Source organism: Triticum aestivum, chromosome 1A, assembly GCF_018294505.1.
Source record: "Triticum aestivum cultivar Chinese Spring chromosome 1A, IWGSC CS RefSeq v2.1, whole genome shotgun sequence".
NCBI lineage: Eukaryota > Viridiplantae > Streptophyta > Magnoliopsida > Poales > Poaceae > Triticum > Triticum aestivum.
In genome coordinates this window covers 182,978,117-182,998,931 of record NC_057794.1, presented here as the reverse complement: position 1 = coordinate 182,998,931, position 20,815 = coordinate 182,978,117, and positions in this window count along the sequence as shown.

The window sequence follows — 20,815 nt, the reverse complement described above, 5'->3', positions numbered from 1 at the left end:
GTTAGTGGAGAGATACTGACGCACTGCAGCAAGAGGTGACATTGTGCCTGTAGTAGCCTCGTCACCTTCAGGTGGTTGTGGCTGTTCAATCATTTGTTCCATAGCTTCCTGAAAGTTTGAACTTGTAGATTAGTGTACCAGATAAGTTACTAATGAGACAAAAACAAACAAAGTAGGTTAAACGTTTATACATAACTTATTTTGGTGAACTACTGTAATACATTAGCATGTATTGTAGTGCCAACTACATAATAAAATCACTTTCGGAACATATGTCCATGTAGCATGCCTACTGTATTGTCTATTTCCTCACATTCGTTGACATCTAAGGATAAAGAGACATGGTTTAAAGTAGGATGAACATAGTATGACATCATTCATATCATGGGCAAACAGATATAAAACAAACAGGCTATTTTATCATTGTGTGCGCACGTGAACATAACAACTAGATTACAGATCAAGACCAAAAGAATATCCTTCATCTCTTTTAAACCATGTAAGGTGAAATGATACGTTAAGACAACTGTGAATAAAAGTGAACAGAGTAACTGACATTGGCTGCAAACCAAGTAGTTAAATGAACACATCACAGTACCAATCAGTTCAAGGCAGCAGGAGTAAGGACTTACAACAGCGGCTTGAACTGGTGTGCTCATGCCCTTCATCTTGCTGGTGTGGCAATCCTTGAAGATTTGCACTGCATTCGGTTCAGGTTCTTTTTGGTCCGCACGGGATTTCCTCTGTATTTGGAACAAGTCAATATAGATACGATAATATGGCACAAAAAAAGAAGGAAGTAGCAGCTATTTACAAGAGCCTCGCAGTGTGCAATATAGCTACGAGATCCTGTGGTCTGTTGGAATTTCACTTTAGAACGGTTGGTTTTGTTCTTCAAACAGTTAGCCTAGAAGAAGATACACTTGTAAGGCACATACATAAATACAAGTTCAATATGTGGTCTGATCAAATACATATAGCCTACCTGATACTTTGGATCAGACCAGTGTTTAACGAGGGCTGTCCAGTCTTCATCTGTAATATATTCCACTGGAGATGTTTGGGCGATTTCATTGTTAGCCTTGCCTTCAAAGTGAGATTTTCTAAGGTGGTACCGATACTGTCGTAGAGCAGACTGAAAAACATGAGTGCATGCTTGTCTAGTTGCATCATCTTTCGGATCCAACTTGAACCTCATCTGTTGAAAAAAGAATGTGAGTCTTATTAGGAGGAAGCTAGAAAGTATGGGACAGAGCAAGACAATATTACTAATTGCGATGAATAACATTACTTACGGATAAATGGTCAAGGAAGGTGTTAAACTGGGTATTGTCTTTCTCATTCCTGTACTGGATCCACGTTGGGAGGATACGTGCATGACACCTAACGGCAACGGCTGCCTCTGATACTAACTTGGCTGACTCTGTAGCATCACGTGGCCTTTTTAAACCTGCCTCAAAATGGATCTCCATTCTTCCTCCTTTAGATTTTGTTAATCTGTCAAGCATTATCCCTGATGTCTGTTTCCGCTTGCGCCGTGGTGCTAGTTCAACAACGAATATGGAAAGTGTTAGTGTACATCAAACTGTGAGAGTACATATAAAGGAGCATGCAACTGCAGCTTGACTCGGTCAGGTACCGTCTTGGTGTTGATGCTCATGAGGTTCATCTGATCTTGCCAAGTCCTGTTGTGTCAGCAGTGCTTCGGAAGTAGTGTTAGGTGTGAAGGCAGCTTGGGAACTGGCCAGTTCCGGAGCAAACGAACGAGTAACTGGTTGAGATGCTGGTACAGTTGAAGCGGATGCTGCAGCTGGTGGAGCAGGTGATACTGTGTTTGTAGATTTAGCCGGTGGACTTGGACCTTCTACTGCACTATAAGTACCAGCAGAATCTCGACGGCAGAACCTTTTCCGTTTCACCGGACGAGTAACAACACTCCCTACTATATTATTTTCCTTGCTCTTTTTTGACTTTGCCATGTCAAGCTGTACCCACAACACAAAAGAATAAAATCACTCTTCAGAACTCATTGATGCATGATACAGACAAGCAATACTTTGATGTAAGACAACCGTATGAGGATGGAATATGTAAGAAAAACAGGACGGCATGACATATTCATAGCTATGATGTGCAAACTAAGCAGAAGGATTTTCAAGAAAATAGAAGTAATGCAAGCTAGACACCATATGAAAGATGCAACCAATATTACTCTGCCAAGTTAAAAGTGTCTTGTCATAAGTGGCAATTCGAAAAATTAGAAGCAGTACAACGTAGAAATCAATGCAAGATGCAACCACTATCAAACTGCCATGTTAAAAGCGTCCAATCATGAGTGACTGATGCGGGATACACAACAGCAGTACTTTGATGTAAGAACATGGTATTATAGATAGATGCAGTGTATTCTAGACACAGAAAGCCATGTCATATGCACATGTATAACGTATAAACTCAGCAGGTGCAATTTAATCAAAATAGAAGAAATACAGGCTAGATAACATATGCAACATGAAACCAATTATCACACTGTCAACTTAGAGCAAGCACCTGCGATGGTGGAGTACGGGAGATGAACTAATCATGTAGACTTGGGACTTCAACTTCATTAGCAGTAGTAGTGGCAAATCTAGAGAGTCTCTGTTTGCGTCAGTGCAGAGGACCACCAACATCCCCTAACTTACTCTTTTCCTTCCTATTTTCTGATATTGCCTTATGAAGTCAAAACCACAAGAAGATGAATAAAATTAGCTCAACATAACTGGTTGATGCATGATACAGACGAACACTACTTTGATGTAAGGCAAGCGCAGGATAGGAGGATGGAATATATACAAAAAAAGACAGCATTTCATATTCACACGTACGATAGCGTGTCTTATGGGTAAGTAATCGTTGCAGGTATAAGTTGTAAGCTACGCAGATGCAATTCAACATAATCAGAAGCAATACAAACTAGACATCATACGGAAAACGCAACCACGTATAACAGTTCCAAGTAAGAGCAAGCACCGGTGATGGTGGAGTAGGGGAGATGTGCTCATCATGTACATGTATGTTCTAGAAACAGGAACACGTGTCATATTCACAGGCATTATGTGTATAGTAAGCAGATGCAATTCAAGTTAGAAGCAATATAAGCTAGACATCATACAAAAACATGCAACCACATATAATAGTGACAAGTTAGAGCAAGCACCTATGATGGTGGAGTAGGGGAGTCATCATCTACACAGCTACGTTGACTGTCCAGCCTTGTGTTGTCTTGCGAATCTTGTTGGGAGGATGGCGGAGTAGAATCTGTAGAGACCCCCTGTTTGAGTTGCTCCGAAGGACCACCATCATCCACTGTCGGACTAATTTCCTTCAGCTGTAATGATTTTGCATTGTGAAGTCAAACCGATAAGAAAAAGGGATTAGAAATACTGCAAGACACCATATGGAAGGTGCAATCAATATCACTCTGCCAAGTTAAAACTGTCTCGTCATAGGTGGCGTTCATCAAACTAGAAGCAATACATGCTAGAAATCATATTCAAGACGCAAACCAATATCACACTGCCAGCTTAAAGGTGTCCCATCATAAGTGACTGATGCAGGATACACAAGAAGAGTAGTTTCATGTAAGAACATGGTGTGATAGACAGATATAGTATGTACCAAAAAAAGGAAAGCGTGTCATATTCACATGTATCATGTGTAAGCTAAGAAGATGCAGTTTACACTAATTAGGAGCAATACGAGCTAGACACCATATACAACATGCAACCAGATATCACACTGCCAAGTTAGAGCAAGCACCTTGGATGGTGGAGTAGGGGAGCAGAGACTTGGACCTTGTATTGCACTATCAGTACAAGGAGAATCGGTACAGATACTCCGTTTATGTTGCTTCAGAGGACCACCATCAACGCCTTCCTTACTCTTTTCCTTCCTCTTTCTTGATTTTGCCTTGTCAAGTCAAACCCACAAGAAAAAGGAATAAAATTTTCTCTTCAGAACTCATTGATGAATGATACTGACGAACACTACTTTCATGTAAGGCAGCCGCATGATAGGAGGATGGAATATGTATGAAAAACAGGACGGCGTGACATATTGACATGTATGACGTATAAAGTGTAAACTAAGCACAAGGTGCTTGAACTTGTTAGAATCGATGCAAGCTAGAAACCATATGAAAGATGAAACTAATATCACTCTGCCAAATTAAAAGGGTTCCCTAACAAATGTATTTGACCAAATTAGAAGCAATACATGGCAAGAGGCTGAAATAATATGCAATATGCAACGAATAAAGGTGACTCATCGTAAGTGATTGATGCAGGATACAGAAGAGAGGTAGTTTCATGTAAGAACAAGGTTAACACATAGATGTAGTGTGTACCAAAAATAGGAAGGCATGTCATATTCACAGGTATAGTGTGTAAACTAAGCAGATGCAATTTACCCTAATTAGAAGCATTGCAAGCTAGACACCGTATGCAACATGCAACCACATATCACACTGCCAAGTAAGAGCAAGCACCTGCGATGGTGGTGTGGGGGAATTGCGGTGATCAACTAGAGAGCTACGTTGACTATCTTCATTTAGCCTTGCTGTTTCTTGAGAATCATGTGGGGAGGATGACACTGCACTCTTTAAACGAGTATGGGGTCTCACAGTAACCCACCCGGGTGACTGTCTCATCATAAGTGATTGACGAGGGATACAAAAGAGCATTAGTTTGATGTACGAACATGGTTAATAGACATATGTAGTATGTATCGAAAACAGGAAGGCATGTCATTATCAAAGGTATAATGTGTAAAGTAAGCAGATGCAATTTAACCAAATTGGAAGCAATACAAGCTAGACACCATATGCAACATGCAACCACATTTGACAGCGCAAAGTTAAAGCAAGCACCTGGGATGGTTGTGTGTGGAAATTGAGATCATCAACTGCAGAGCTACGTTTACTGTCTCCAACTGCTGACACTGCACCCGTTAGAGCGCTGGAACGCTTAGTGCTTATCTTCGAATTACACTGGAGCGACTTTTGTCTTTTCTTTTCTGCATTCATCAACACCGCGTCAGAGTCTGAAATACCCATGCATGAAAAAACAATAGTGTGAGTATGGGTGAAGTGTCTGCACAATTAGTACAGTGTAAAGGTAGCAGATAGCAGGTCGGTGAGAAATAAATGATGGGAGACATATGATAGCTCTACAACATGCATGGCACACTAAATTACTACAAGATTCTATGAAAATAACAGTCGACTGAAAGCAAATAGGTCAGTCCATTTTTTCTGCACCGTCCGATGTACAAAGAACGGGCAGATCGCCTTCATCTACCTCCAGCCAGACAGTATTGACGATCTTCCTCGAAACGCCAGTGACCACCGACCCAATATTCCTCCCCTACCTGCGCCCTCCCCTCGACCTCACCGCACCGCCGTGCTTGGCACTGCCCCCCTGACCATCCATTCAAGCCCTGCCGACCTCTAGATCGGGCGCAAGCAGCTCCTGCGCCCCACACCCCGCTTCCCCGGGGAGCAGGCGGACTAGGTGCTCCGCGCGCCTAAGCGGGTGCTGCTTCTTTTAATTGTGGTTCGACTGACCCTGAATTGAAATCCTGGCGGGCTACTGACCTCTAGCAAAGGTGAAATAGTAAAAGGGAGGAAACCTTGTGCATTTAGTATCACCAAGAAGATGTAGTAAGAAGCGCTCAACTAGTTTCTTTCGTGGGATGAATACGGTGTGAGCGGAGACGTAAGATTTGCACGAATATGGGAAGAGGAGTACCTCTTTTGCTGGCAGTGCTGTGTCCTCCTTCTATTTTTTCGACAATCTTCTTGTTGTTCGCCGGAAACCAGAACTTGTGGAGGACGGTGCAACCTTGGACGAACCCATGGCCAAGTTGTTGAGTGTGGTGCGGTGGCCGTCTGTCGGCGGCGGGGAAGCAGATCCGAGGCGGCGAACGACGGCGTAGCGGGAACAGCTCCGGTGCGGTGGACGATTGCGACAGTGGAGCCGCAGCAGTGAGGCGTAGGACAGCATGGTCGGAGTGGTTCTGGTACGGTGCACGTCAGCGTCGGTGTCGTGGAGGCAGCTCTGCCTCGGCTTCAGCTGCTAAGTCCTTGAGGGCGTTGCGGTTGCGGTTGCGTTGGACGACACCGTCGGGGTACTGGCTCCAGCGTGATGGAGGAGGCCGGTGGTGGATTGGCTGCTATTGGGTGGAGGATGGAGGAGACTGGGGTTTCGCGGCTCGTGGAGAGGGCGTTTTCGCGCCCATGGAGTATGAATGGGGAAATGGAGGGAGGCGGGAAACTAAGGGGGAACAATGTTTCAGTTTGAGACACGCTTGTTTGAAATTTGGGCAAAGTTACAAACTTTCCCCCCATCTAAAATTTCGGACATATTGCGGGTTGGGGTAGGACAGTCGTGTCAGGTGTCCCAAATGTGGGCGGGATAGATTTCGGTCGAGCGCATGGGTAGGCGCCCACGGCGTATGAATGCTTCTCTGGCGTCTTGGTGAAGTTACAAACCTACCCCGATTTAGACCTTTGGACATCGGGCCGATAGGCTACACGGGCCAGAGTCAGGACAGTAATTTCCTACCACCAAAACATTAGTCTCGCACGGTTTCGGGTGACCAGAGGCCTATTTGGCGCTTCGTTCAATATTTGGGAGCAGAAGCATTAATGTTTTCGGTTCTCTTGAATTGAACTTTCAGGATTTGTGAAACTTCACAAATCTTTACTCTTGAAAATCCTAAAGCTACGATTATTTCGGAATGGAGGGGGTACATTTGAATATACATTGTACACGAGTATATATAAAAAAATATGCAACTTACCTCAGTTCATGCATGGTTCCAGATATAATCTCCTTGGTTGCAAAAAAAAGTTACATATGCGTATTTTTTTGGGACGGAGGGAGTAAATCATAAAGTAAAAAACAAATAATGGCAATTCATTTAGAAAAAAAAATCAATTATGATACAGAAGATTCTATAACCAAGGAGAAGTGCTTGTGTTTTGAGGTTTGTGCATTATGCTTAAGTTCAACCATGGAGTCTTCTAAATTGTACATGTGGCAGATCTGGTGGAATGTTGATGATATCCAACGACCAGTAGTGCTCGGATTTGCGTATCTCTACACTGTCGGGTTAGCTTCATCCAACGACCATCTTTCAAAGTTATTGGCACACTATATAGTTCTTGTGCCATAGTTGCATGTTTTGGAAAAAAGCTACTAGTGGGTTGTACTATCTATTTAGGAATAGAAGATGTATACATGGAAGTTGTAGGGAAAGAGATAACATGGAGCATCTCAATTCCTATGAGTAGGTACTGGAAAAGAGATGTCATTTGGTTCACATCATAGGAACTTTTCTATTGAATCTAGAGATGACATGTATCTCAATTCCTATGAGGAGGGATTAGAAAAGAGATGTAATTTGGTTCATATCATAGGAACTTTTCTATTGAATATACGCTAATGTTTATTTTCCTTTGAAATTAAGGGAGTATAGGAATCCATTCATATGAACCAAGTGGCTCTAAAGCTATAGAAATGATATCATGTTTATTTCCTTTGAAATGTGGAGTATATGAATATATTCCTACGAACCAATTGGCTCTAAAGGAAAAAATCCTATAAAAATCATATCATATAGAGTTCCTATGATATTCCTCGACACTAAAGGATGCTTGAAATTGTTGCGGGTGATACGATGGTCTTTCTTTGTATACTCCTCACCCAACTTTATAGTTACCTCTCGAAGATGAATGAAATGACATATACATGGTATTCTACATGTGCAATTTGGTACACGAAAACTCGGTAAAAGTTTGCGAGGTTCAAATTTTCAATAAAGCTATATGCACTGCATTTCGGAACGGATGGAGCAAACGGCAGTTGCTAACACTCACGTGGAAGATTTGTGTGTAGGAGGAGTGGCTATTCTGTTAAATGACATGACAAAACTGACACTGCCGGATGCGGATCTAACGGTTCTTACGGCGTTCGTCGGGAAAAGGCTTGTGGCGAACGTTTGTCGGATAATGATTTACGGACACATGCATTGCATTGATACGTGCCCCCTCTCTCTCACGCACACGCACCCTCACGAGTCACGACTCTCCCGAGTCCTCTCGTAGACTCGCACGTCGCACCCACCGTCTATCTACAGGTAGACGTCACGCACATATGTGCTCTTCACACCCTACCCTCAGAACTTCTAAAAAACAAAAGACGACGCGCACATTTTATTTTAGCTCACACGTCACACACTTGTACTATTACTCTTGCGGTGAACATTCTTTGTGCATAGTATATTGTACTCTCACGAAGAGAAGTGGTGCACGCAGGCACTAGTTCTCTCACACCCACTCGCGAGTACACGTAGGAGCGCAATTTTTTGAAGCTGGTACAACAAAATCACTCCACTATATATAAAAGCAGGAGCCTTAGCGCTTGCTTTAGTAGAGTTCCTCTCATTCACTCTTTCATGCTCTCCAGATCTAAGCAACACATAGGTGGCTACACACTCTCTCAGCTCACGGCTGGTCAAAAATCCGGCTGGACAACCTCGACCGGGGCAGGGGTGTACGTGCATCGTTCACGCTGTCATCAGCGGCGAGGGAGGAGACCAACGGCTGCCCGCGCGTCCCGATCGGCGGCCGTGTCATTCTCTACGAGAGAGCACCGGCTCGGGAGGGCCTCCGACCCCTTCTTCCTCCCTGCAGTATTGTGGCCAAGATGCGGCCTCCCGACGCCGTCTTTGCGACATGTCGACGACCCTCAGGGATATATTCCTTCGAAACCTGCCTTGCTCTACTACCCCAGCTCCCTTCGTGTGGATCATTTTCTACTTCCGTCTGTTGTTCCAAAGCCACCTAGACTTCTACTATTATTAGAAGTAAAGCTATTTCATATAGTCGACTCAAAGCGTTGGTTCAAACAGGGAAGAAAGTGGGAAATATGTAGCATGAATCTAGGACTTGGTTCTAAGAGGAAACGGGGGAAAGTAGTAATATATGTCACTGTTTAAATAACCGTAGTTCTTATTTGCGCAAACAGGGATGTCTGTCTCCACATCGTTTCGGGATGTCTATCTCCGTATCGTTTCTATCCGCGCAATCAAAAGCACACACCTCAGTTTTAGTACAACTGTGCAAAATGAGATGGCTATCCCTCGTTGCCGTCGTCTAACCTCCCGTCTTCAAGGTATCCCTACATTGGTAGTAAACAAGGTAGAATGACCAACGCAATCTAAAAGAAGCTGATTCGTACGTTTTACTTCCTGATTGCAGTGCAGGGACGAGCGAAAACAACTGCATCCTAGTCCAGAATGCACTTTCTACCAGTTCATCCTTGGACCGAGGACTAGCTGGCACGGCTGCACGGCGGTTTTTTGGACAGGTGCGCGGACAAGAGGCATTGTGTTCTGCTTATTTCTGCAAATAGCGGTGCTTGAATTTAGTGGAATGCACAAGAATTTCACCTGGTCAGTACACTGCATGGTTCAGTTCAGCATTCCAGCTGAGACCACAATTATAATTGGTTATTCTGGAATGAGAGAACCTAACCCTGAATGGTGGCAACAAGAAAAAACCAGAGTGAACTCCGGGAAATTTAAGCCTGCCGGGAGGCCCTTTGCTTAGAGAGAAGCCTTGGTTGTTTTTTCCTAATTTGTAAACCTTCTCACAACTTTGTCTTTTGCTGTGAACTAGTATATGTTTGATATGTTCTATGAATCATTGAGATGTATAAAATTGTTGAACTTATGCTTTTCAAGTTTTTCATGAAGACGAGTTTAATGTGAGTGTTCCACATGAGCACTGGACTAGCATGTGAACATTTGGAATTTATTACATTGTGGCCTCCATTAACTGCATGAACCACTGTAACAAGATACATAGTTGCTTATATGTCAGACAACAGATTGTTGATTGTTAGCTGGTCGATAGCCAAGTGTTGAAGCGAGCAGAGCCAATGTGCCGTGTTTTGCACAACTGCTTACAAGTGGGGTAGCACCAACAGTGTTTACAAGTACTTATGTATACGTCGGCGCACGGTTCTCGAATGAGTGCTCTATTTCATCAAAACACACACTGCTCGTATGATAAACCGTGACAACTTATGTCTTACCATGCCATAACTAGTGAGGACGCATCTGTTTCGGCAACAATTACGATGGTTCTCACATGATTCACGGGCACACAAAAGTAGCAGCAGTTCCCATAGACGGGTTCAAACAGAGTACTAGCCCCAGAGGGGTCGATAACAGGAAAGGTTCGGATAATTGGACACAATCCAAACTACTATTAAACACTAGCTGGGGCAACTATTTCATGCCTCGATCTAATTTGGGCTGGACACAACACGGACCTTGCCATGAACATCATCGAGGACATCCCGCAGCAGCCCAATCCCGTGAACCTTCATGAAGACAACCTTGTGGCCTTGCCACTGATAAACTTGTTTGTGGAGGCATGCCACGTCATCTTCCTGCGTAAGCTTGACAAGAACAGTATTCCTCACAAACAAAGGAGTAGCTTTGAACTTCTTGTGCTTCAGTACACCCTGGACAACAAGCCTGACAACAGTGAGGATGGAATACAACTCTTCGTTGGTATAACTGCAAATGGCTTCCAGGATCCAACAGCCTAAGTACTCTGTTTTCCCAGTGCGTATATTCAGGTCGTCTGCCTCATAGCGAGTGACATGTACAACCACACAATCCTTGTCTGCATCAGGGCTCTAATTGAAATAGAAACAAATTCTGAATTACTTTTCAGTATAAGAAACACAAGTTATTTAAACCACTACGTATACCATGGCATCGAAGCTAATAAAATTTTGCATTATTAATCACCACATACTTCCTTTTCTAAAAAAAATCACCACATACTTAGATGAAAAACCACAATCGAGATTGGCAAAGAAGGAAATCACCTTGGGCAGCTCAGCAGGGGGGGACACATCCTCGAAGGGGGAAAACTGCTCCTGCAGTGCCACGGGGGCTGTAACCTCAAACGGGGCGTTGACCATCTCAGTATCTGGGTTCGCCTTGGTGGTTGCCTCCATCTTCTTGGAGCTCTCTATCTCGTGGGGATCAGCCTCCCGCGTCTGCTCCAATATCGGTAGATCTTTGCCTGGTTCTCCTTGGTCCATCATGAAACTGATGAATACTCGAAGACCACTGAAAGGAAAACACAATCGCAATGACAATGAAACAAAAAAGAGAGTGAGGATCGGTTACTGCTTTGCAAAAGTTCTTTTTTTACTCTGAACAAAAATATACCAACATCACGGATCCGCTTACCTTCCCTTTGTTCGGAGAGAAGAACAATGGCAGATGCAAGTGTTGCCTTTCTTGAAGACGGTGAGGGAGAAGGGGATTCAGCGAAGAGTGAAATGATGGTTGCTTCGTCCGTCAAACTTAGACTGCGGGGAGGTGGGGTTTTGTGATACGACGGCTCATTACTACCGCGCTACGACAGGGGTGACTCTCCGCCTACATACTGCCTTCTAATTTGGTGGATGGCATTTGGGCCCATGGTCTGCATGGCCCGCATGTCGGTGAACAAAAGTATTACGGCATTCATTAGAGGGAGACGTTTCAATGACCTAGGAGGAGCCATAAGAGGTAGAGTGTCTCCACAGTACTAGTAGTAATTGTTTTTCTAGCTAGCTGTAGAGTGTCTCCACTGTACTAGTAGTAATTGTTTCTCGGGTCCCAAGACAAAACAGTCCATCCAAACTAGTAAATAGTAAAATCAATTCAAAAGCACATATATTTACTGAAAGAGATGCGCTACCCACACCCAGCACACCGCCCCGCCCCCCCTAAAAAAACCTGGGTGCTCTTCTTCCTCCTCACTCCTACAGAAAACCCCAGCTCCCCTTCTTCCTCACTCCTACAGAAAACCCCCAACTCCCCTTCTTCTTCGCTCGCACTACAACTAGGCTCATCATTCGTTACTCTTCTCAAATCCGTGAGTGTGACGTGACACCCTCGAGGAAAATGGAGTCGACTGACCCCAGCGCCAAGAAGATGAGGCTCCCGCCAGCGACGATGCCTGTTGTAGATCCCGCACCCGGCAGCCCGGGGAGAAGCAGCGACCCCACCCCCACCGGATCCCAGGAACCCGTAGAATGTCGGGTGGACCGCATCAGCGATCTCCCGGACGCCATCCTTGGGGAGATCATCTCGCTTATCCCCACCAAGGATTGCTGCCGCACCCAAATCCTCTCAATTCGGTGGCGCCCTCTATGGCGCGCCATTCCCCTTAATCTCGACTGTCGTCAGCTATCTCTCTTTAATGATTTTGAATTTCCTAGAGCCATCATCTCCTCCCACTAGGGCTCCATTCAAAGCCTCTGCATCCCGTCATGCTACCTGAGCAAGCATACCATGCCCTGCACGATGGACGCCTGGCTGGAATCCCCTCAATTCACAGAACTACAGCTGCTTGAGTTCTACTATTCCCCTAGAAATCACATACCACATACCGAACACCATGAACTTGTGCCCTCAGCACCGATGTCCATCTCGGGGTTTTTGTCCTCTCTCCACACCACCACCTTTGCGCAGTGCTACCTACTAGACAATCTGGTACTAAACCTTCGACTCCCATTTCTCAAGAAACTTTCACTTGTGCGGGTTCGTATATCGGAGGCCTCATTGCACAACATCATCCACTCAAGTTGCCCTGCGCTGGAGTGCTTGGTGCTTGTTTTCACAGTTAGAATTGGTTATCTCCAAATAAAGTCGCCTAACCTTGTAAGAATTGGAATTTCTTTTAACGGAAGGCAGCTCATCATCCAAGATGCCCCTTCACTTCAAAGGTTGATCCTTGATTCTAATTATTCACCGTTGCAAATAACCATCCTCTCTGTGCCTAAACTGGAGACCTTGGGTGTAATACATGATCTCTGTGCTCATTTCAATATGGTGTTTGGCTCCATAGTTCCTTGATTCTTGTTATTCACCGTTGCAAATAACCATCCTCTCTGCGCCTAAACTGGAGACCTTGGGTGTAATACATGATCTCTGTGCTCATTTCAATATGGTGTTTGGCTCCACAGTTCTTCAGGTACTTTATATTATCATCTACACTTGTAACCATAAGCTGCATTTTAAATTTCTGCGCATAATTTATATATCATCTTGGAGTACACATTTTGTACTAATATTATGTTCTATGCTCAGTGAAGAGTTTCTCCATGGATGGTCTATCAATGGTGCTGGATTCTGTCAAGATCTTATATATCCAAATGAATAGTTTTGATCTGAACAAGATTATTGGCTTGCTGCAATGCTTTCCATGTCTGGAGAAGTTGTATATAAAGGTGATAATTTCACGCACATTGGAAGCCCGCATATAGTGTACTAGAATTAACCGTTCAGCTGGTACTCTTTCGACACTCTTCTTTTAGACCTTAACTGTTTTCAATCTTCATGTCTATTTAGGCAACATGACGAGGTAAGAAAGTTATAACCAATCGGTGGATTCGTAAGCATCGGGATTTTCTCACTTCTCATGAGATTCGATTGAAGACAATAACGCTAGAACAATATGTAGCCAACCGTGCAAACACAAGATTTGTCACATTCTTCTTGCTGAATGCGAGGTTACTATTGTCCATCAGGCTTAAGTTTATCAGCAGCATGGTTTTGACGGATGGGTATGTCGAAGAGCAAAAAAAGGAGTTTCAGGTGGGCAAAAGAGCTTTTGAACGTGCCGGGCTTCTATTTACAACATATTGTGGTCATAATCCAGTAAATTTTACGACCCAGGATGTTCATTCTATGGACCTGACCGATCCATTTGACTATGACTGCCGAAAACAGTGCCGGAGCTAGATGTTGTTGCCCTTTTCAATCCGGTTTTTTTCTAAACCTGATGAACAATTAACCCTCGTGCTTTTGTACAGTTTGTAAGCTAGAGTTAGATGTTCCTGCCCTTTTCAACTCGGATGTGACTGTCATATTTTCTTTGAAACAAGGCAAATGGCTTGCCATTCATTTAATTTGGAGTGAAATATTGTAACAAATCCAAACCAAGGGAAATAACATCACTCTCGCCGGCTGCATGAGCTCACTGTGCATTACAGAAGCCAAGTGATTAGCCCCCACCAGCACCCACAAACTTATTTCGAACTAGCACATCAAATGGGCTCCAAATTTTCATAGGAAAGGCTGGACATCTGGGGCTCACGCCATTGTCAACGTAGTCAATAAACGAGAGAATTACACTAAGAGCGGCTAACACCAGGGACCCAGCAAGTCGCGCAGTTTTTTTCGAGGAACAAGCAGTTGTTATTTATACTAGTTTTAGCGACGGATCAGGGTTACAACGGGGCTGTGCGAAGGCTTTGGCCCCTCTAGCCAGGGTTTTGTTTATGTTTACCACATCATGAGCCCAGTTGTGTTTTTTTCATCTCTGTGCCCAGTTCTATTTTTTAAAAGAAATACCCAAACAAGACCTACTTGCTTTATCCGCCCTGCTGGGCTGCAAATCTTTCAAGACAAGGAGAGTTTGATTCGGTTTGCCCAGAAATGGGCTGTACATTTTTAAAACACATCAAATCGGGAATTAGTTTCAATTTTTTTTTCATTACAAGATCTTAAATTCCATTGATTTTTATGCGTGGACAATTATTTGGATTTTATATTTATATGAATTATTTTTCAAAATAGTTTGAATGTGAATCGATATTTCTGGATTAAAAACAGTTGACCGCACCAAAATATGCAAAATTTCTTATACTTTTTAACCATGGACACAATATGGGGTGTGATGCTAACAAAAAGAAGATGGGCTGCAAAAAAATTCTTAAGAATTAGCAAATGGGCTGTACATTATTAGAAATAATGGCAGATGGGTTGTATGTTGTTTTCCACAGATTTGAGGCTGACTTGTGCGCCTACTACAGGTTGACACGTGAGCTTTCATAAAAAAAGGTTGACGCACACACAACGCCGTGTCAACTTAGTCAACACACGAGAGCAGTGACTGTTGGATGTCCATCCAACGGCTGTCGTGCTTCTTCAATCTCTGCTCTTCATGCTCAAGCCACTCAAACAAGCACCGACGGGACTACCTGCTCCCTCCTCCGCGCGGCCGGCTGTGCTGCCGCGCAGGCCTCACCGCCCAACCATACTCCCATCGCTGGCCTAGCCATCCCTCTACTCACCCACACCTACTGTTATTCTCCGGCGACGGCAGATGAACCAGTAAACCCTCGTACAGTCGTACTCCCCTCCGCGTGGGAAACAACTGCCGAGTTTTCCCTGGCTCCGTGTTGTTCCCTTCCTAGGCCTCGCCGTCGTCCACCGCCCTGGTGCTCTCGGCGCGGCCTGGTCAACATGGTCAATGAACGACATCCGTCGGAAGTGGACTGTACGTGGAGAGGCTGACAGCTGGGTCCACGGCCGCACGCAAGGAAATGCCTCCTTATTACACGCAAAATAATGATTCCTCCACCTGACAGCTAGGACCCACAGGAAGGGCCTCTGTATTTCGCGAAAAAAACGTTCCCCCGCTAATAGGTCGGACCCACCAGCTATATCTTTGCACGCAAGGAAGTGCCTCCTTATTACGCCCAAAAAAATGAATACCGCCTGCTAGTTGGGACCCACCATATTGTTGGTCTGACTTGTGGGCCTACAAAGTTGACAGGGACGGAGAGCTTTGTCAACTTAGTCAATACTCTGGTGACCGTATGATGTCCATCCAATGGCCATAGTGCTTCTTCAGCCTCTGGTCTTCTTGCTCCAGCCGCCCAAAGCAGCGCCGGTCGTGTCGCCTGCTCCTGCCTCCCGTGGCCGGTTGTTCTACCGTGGAGGCCTCATCGACCCCATACTACTCCCGCCAGTGGCCAGGCCATCCCTCCACTCACCCACATGCCCTGTTATTCTGTAGCGATGGCAGCCTCACACCACAGCTGAACCAGTGAACGCTCGTACTCCTCTCCGCGTGGGCATCCACTGCCGCATCTTGCACGGCTCCGTGTTGTCCCCTTCCTAGGCCTCGCCTTCGTCCACCGCCGTGGGGCTCTCGGCACGGCGTGGTCAATGTGGTCAATGACCAACTTCCATCGGAAGAGTACTGTACGTGGAGAGGTTGACAGACGGGGCCATGGCAGCCGCAAGGAAGTGCCTCCTTATTACGCGGAAAATAATTATTCCTCCACCTGACAGCAGGGACCCACCGGACAGGCCACCATTATTTTGTGAAAAAATCGTTTCCCCCTGACTGCTGGGACACACCAGAGGGCCACCGTATTTCGTGAAAAAAACGTTTCCCCCGCTGTCAGCTCGGACCCACCGGAAGTGCCTCCTTATTATGCACAAAAAAATGAATACTCCCCCGGCTAGCTAGGACCCACCTTGCTGGGAGGCTGACTTGTGGGCCTACTAAGTTGACAGGGACGAAGGGTTTGTCAACTTAGTCAATATGAACGATTCTAGCTCCAGTGCCCGTACGATGTCCATCCAACGGCCGTAGTGCTTCTTCAACCTCTAGTCTTCTTGCTCCAGCCGCCAAAGCAACGCCGGTCGTGCCGCATGCTCCTGCCTCCCGTGGCCGGCTGTGCTGCCGTAGAAGCCTCACCGCCCCTACTATTCCCACCGTCGGCCAGGCCCTACGGCGACGGCAGCCTCACACCACAGCCGAACCAGTGAACTCTCATAATCCTCTCCGCGCGGGCTTCCACTGCCGCGTCGTCCCCTTCCTAGGCCTTGCCGTTGTCCACCGCCGTGGTGCTCTCCATGCGCCGTGGTCAAGGAATGACTTCCATCGAAAGAGTACTATACGTGGAGAGGCTCACAGCTGGGTCCACGGCCGCAGCCCAGTTTTTTTGTGATTTGCCAAGTAAGTCGCTTTGTCAGACGTGTTGGGCTGCAAATCTTTCAAGACGAGGAGAGCTTTCATTCGGCTGGACGAGAAAATGGCCCATCTGTAATGAGAAATGGGTTGTACATTTTTAAAACACATCAAACCGGCAATTAGTTTCAAATATCTTTTTTTCATTTCAAGATTTTAAAATGACATTAATTTTTTGTCAGGACCCCGATTCCAAGTCACATCGATCTAGCCGGTAACACCTCATATCACTTTGCGGCCTCACGCACGGTATCCCACGGGTGTCACCTTACCATGGCCCGGGACCGTTTGCGCCTTTTGGCTCATGTATATGATAGTGTCGCTAGCACCCATATGACAGAGAACCCGGGCCGACATGGCTAGTCGTGAACCCAAAGCGGCACAGACCTATGGAGACAGGCATACATGAATCACATCGAGCATGTCGGTCATCAGCGAGTGATTCCAGGCTGTAGCACCGGGCTAACAGGACTCCAGGGAACCCGGGCTGTAGCAGGCTAGGCAGGACTCCGGATGTCACCGCATGACATTTCCCCGAAGGGACAGACATAGGAACAACATGAAACACATGCCGGTAAGTCTAGTGTCCTGAGCAGTAGTGCTGGGCTAGCAGGACTCCGGTGAACCGGGCTGTAGCGGACTACTATGGCTCGAGGAACACTAGACTACATTTCCCCATAAGAAAGGCTGCCAAGGATAAACAACTTGATTGTCGGATCCCACTCATACCAGGCATTTCAATGATACACACAATATGCCCGATATGAGTACATACAACATGGCATCACAACAAAACTCTACAACTCAAGTACTTTATTTAAAGGCTCCAAAGAGCCATACATAACATGTTCATACAGATAGGGCTCACATGACCCGACACTCAAGTCATACAATCATACAAACACAAGCGGAAGCAACTAGTCTGAGTACAGACACTAGAAAGAAAGAAGGCTTCTCGAAGCCTGTCTATCTACATATGGCCCTCCATGGCTAGGATCACCACCTGGGTGGCTAGTCACTCGTCGACGTCAAGGTCTACATAGAACCCATCGAAGGGGTCGGTGTTGTCGTCTGAAAATAGTAATTAAGCAAACATGAGTACAAAGGTACTCAACAAGTCTTACAACAGAACCTACTATACATGCTCATTCTCAAGAAGGTGGTGGGGTTATTGCAGCAAGCCAGCTTTGACTCTTGGCTAAGCTATCCTACGGAACACCACTAGTAAAATAGTTTTCGCACAGGAGTCCACTACTCACCAACACAATACTCCACCGGGGATCCTCTCTCGTCACCATGCGAGAGGGCCATCCTCGGTACTCACACTTATCTTGAGTCTTTTAGTAGTATCCATTAACTTGTCTATGAACTGTATAAGCAACCAAGTAGTCCTTTTCCACGGACGCGGCTATTCGAATAGATGATGTTAACCGTACAGGGGTATACTTCTTCGTACACACTTTCACCACTTACCGCCGTTTACACGACATGTACTCGGCAACCTTCAAGCGGAAGCCCAGCGAGGGTGTTGGCCACGGCCTACCTAAACACTTAAGTCTCTAGTCCAGGTTTATCGCCTATCCAGGTTCCATCCGCAGGGAGTCCGGCCGAGGTTTCCACATATGGCCCCTAACGATGTGAACAGGGTCTCGAGACGCCGAACGGGCGCCCGGCATGCCCGGCCATGGTGTATCTACTGCAACATAGCCCACCCCTAGGGTCAGCGCTACGCACGGCCACCAACACATAACCTACAAACACCAGAAACTATTTGCAACTCCTGGACAGAGTACTAGGGTGATTAAGAAGCCGAGAGGGTCCATTGGTTTCGGGCCCAATGTACGGTAGTAACTGCATCTTAAATCACACATACAGATCTCAATTCTTATGGACGGTCTCAATGAAACAACCCACCATGTACTCCTACATGGCCTCTCATCGATACCTTTACCCAAAACATGTTCAACACATCCCTCACATTACCGACATAAACATTTCACTCTAACCCTTCGCCCAGATGAACTAGACCTGACACAACTCTAAGCGTAGCAGGCATAGGAAGGTAGGAATCACATACATGGCTCAATCAACTCCTACACATGCTAGTGGGTTTCATCAAGTTACTGTGGCAATGACAAGTCATGCAGAGGACAAGGGTTCAGCTACCGTAGCACACAGCAGTTTGAATCGCGTTGTCTTAATGTAGTAAACAAGAGCAGAAGCGAGAACATGGGTTTGTATCGAAATGATCAATGGGTTGCTTGCCTGTTGTAGAGGTAGTAGGGTACTGCCCTTCATACGGATACTCGGGGTTATCCTCGGAGGCAGAACCTACCACGAAAGACACACCATCAACACATGGCAATATGCAACAATATGATGCATGCTATGACATGGCAAGATGAAAGTGTCTTGGCCTAATGCAAGCTAAAACAGAAGGGGATGAACTCATTTGAATCAAAGATTCAAATGTTAGCTCATTAAACATGGCCCTATTAGTGCATTACTTTATTCTGCTTAAACAGCAAGGTTAACTTGTTTTGTCATGCATGAAACCATTACAGATGGATAGATTGAATTTCTCTGATCATTTTTCATATATAAATCTTTGCATTTGGAGCTATGGTTGATTTTCTATGATTTTTAGAAGTTTTGGCTATTTTCTGGAATTTCCTATTAAAGAATAAATCCAGTAATTGAATTAATGCGTCAGCATGACATAGCTGTGACGTCAGCGGGTCAACTGGTCGGCCAGGTCAAACCTGACTGGTGGGCCCTTTCTGTCAGTGTCACAACTAATTAACAGAATTATGTTAGTGCTAATTGACTGTCAGTGGGGCCTGGGCCCACATGTCAGTGACTAAACTAATTAAAATTAGTTAAAACTAATCTTAAACTGATTAGCAGACTGGCCCACCTGTCATAGACTCAGGGGGGTCTACCTGGGCCCACACGGGGGTCAAAGAGGGTCAACTCGCTGGCGGCTTGATGCCGGCGACGACAGACGCGGCGGAGGGGCTCGGGTTTGCGTCTCCGGCGACCAAATCGACGGCGGAGAGCAGCTACGTGACGCAGGGAGCAAGCCGCGTCGTTTGGTGGAGAAAGTGGAGCTCGGGGAGGCCGGAATCGTCACCGGCGACGAGTTTGGCGGCGGCTGGAGCTTGGGTGAGGATGAACTAGTGGCTAGGGGGCACAGGCAGGCACGTGGATTGGTGCGTTGAGCTCCTGGAGGTGCGGTAGGACTAGTGGACAGGGTGGGGTGGCCATTGGGTGGCCGGAGCCTCGTCGACGACGAGCTCCGCGGTGGTGCATGCAGGTGATCTACATTTAGTCGCTACGGGGCTCGAGAGAGAGAGAGCGGAGATGGTGGGGAGGTGGTTGAGCTCATGGGGGTCTCGTCGAGGCAGTCGGAGAGGTCGGCGGTGAGCTGATGCGGCAGGGGCGGCGAAAGGGATATCCGGTGGCCGGAGTTGATGGCGAGCTCGGTGCAGCATCTCCGGGGCGAGCGAGCGCTCGGGGCTCGACAAACTCAATGTAATCGACGACAGCGGAGCTCGTGGACACGATGACGCGGCGCGAGCACGACGGAGGGCATGGCTACGACGACGGTGCGGCGACAGGAGCGTCGGCCATGGTGGGGAATGGTGAAGGGAGAGAGACAGGGGGGAATGGCGTGTCCAAGGGCTGCGGGGTGCGACGTGGAGGCGTCCAGGCGTCCAGGGCACGGGCGGCAAGCAGGTGACGCCGTGGCGAGCTCGGGCGCGCCGACGTCACCTCCCTGCCTGCCTGGCAGGGAAGAAGCAGCTGGCTGGCGCGGGCCAGCACAGTGCTAGGCCGCCAGGTGGGCCGGCTGGTGGGTTAGGTGGGCTGCGTCAGGTAGGTTTCTCTTTTTTTTCTGTTTTTCTTATTTATCTATTATTTCTGTAA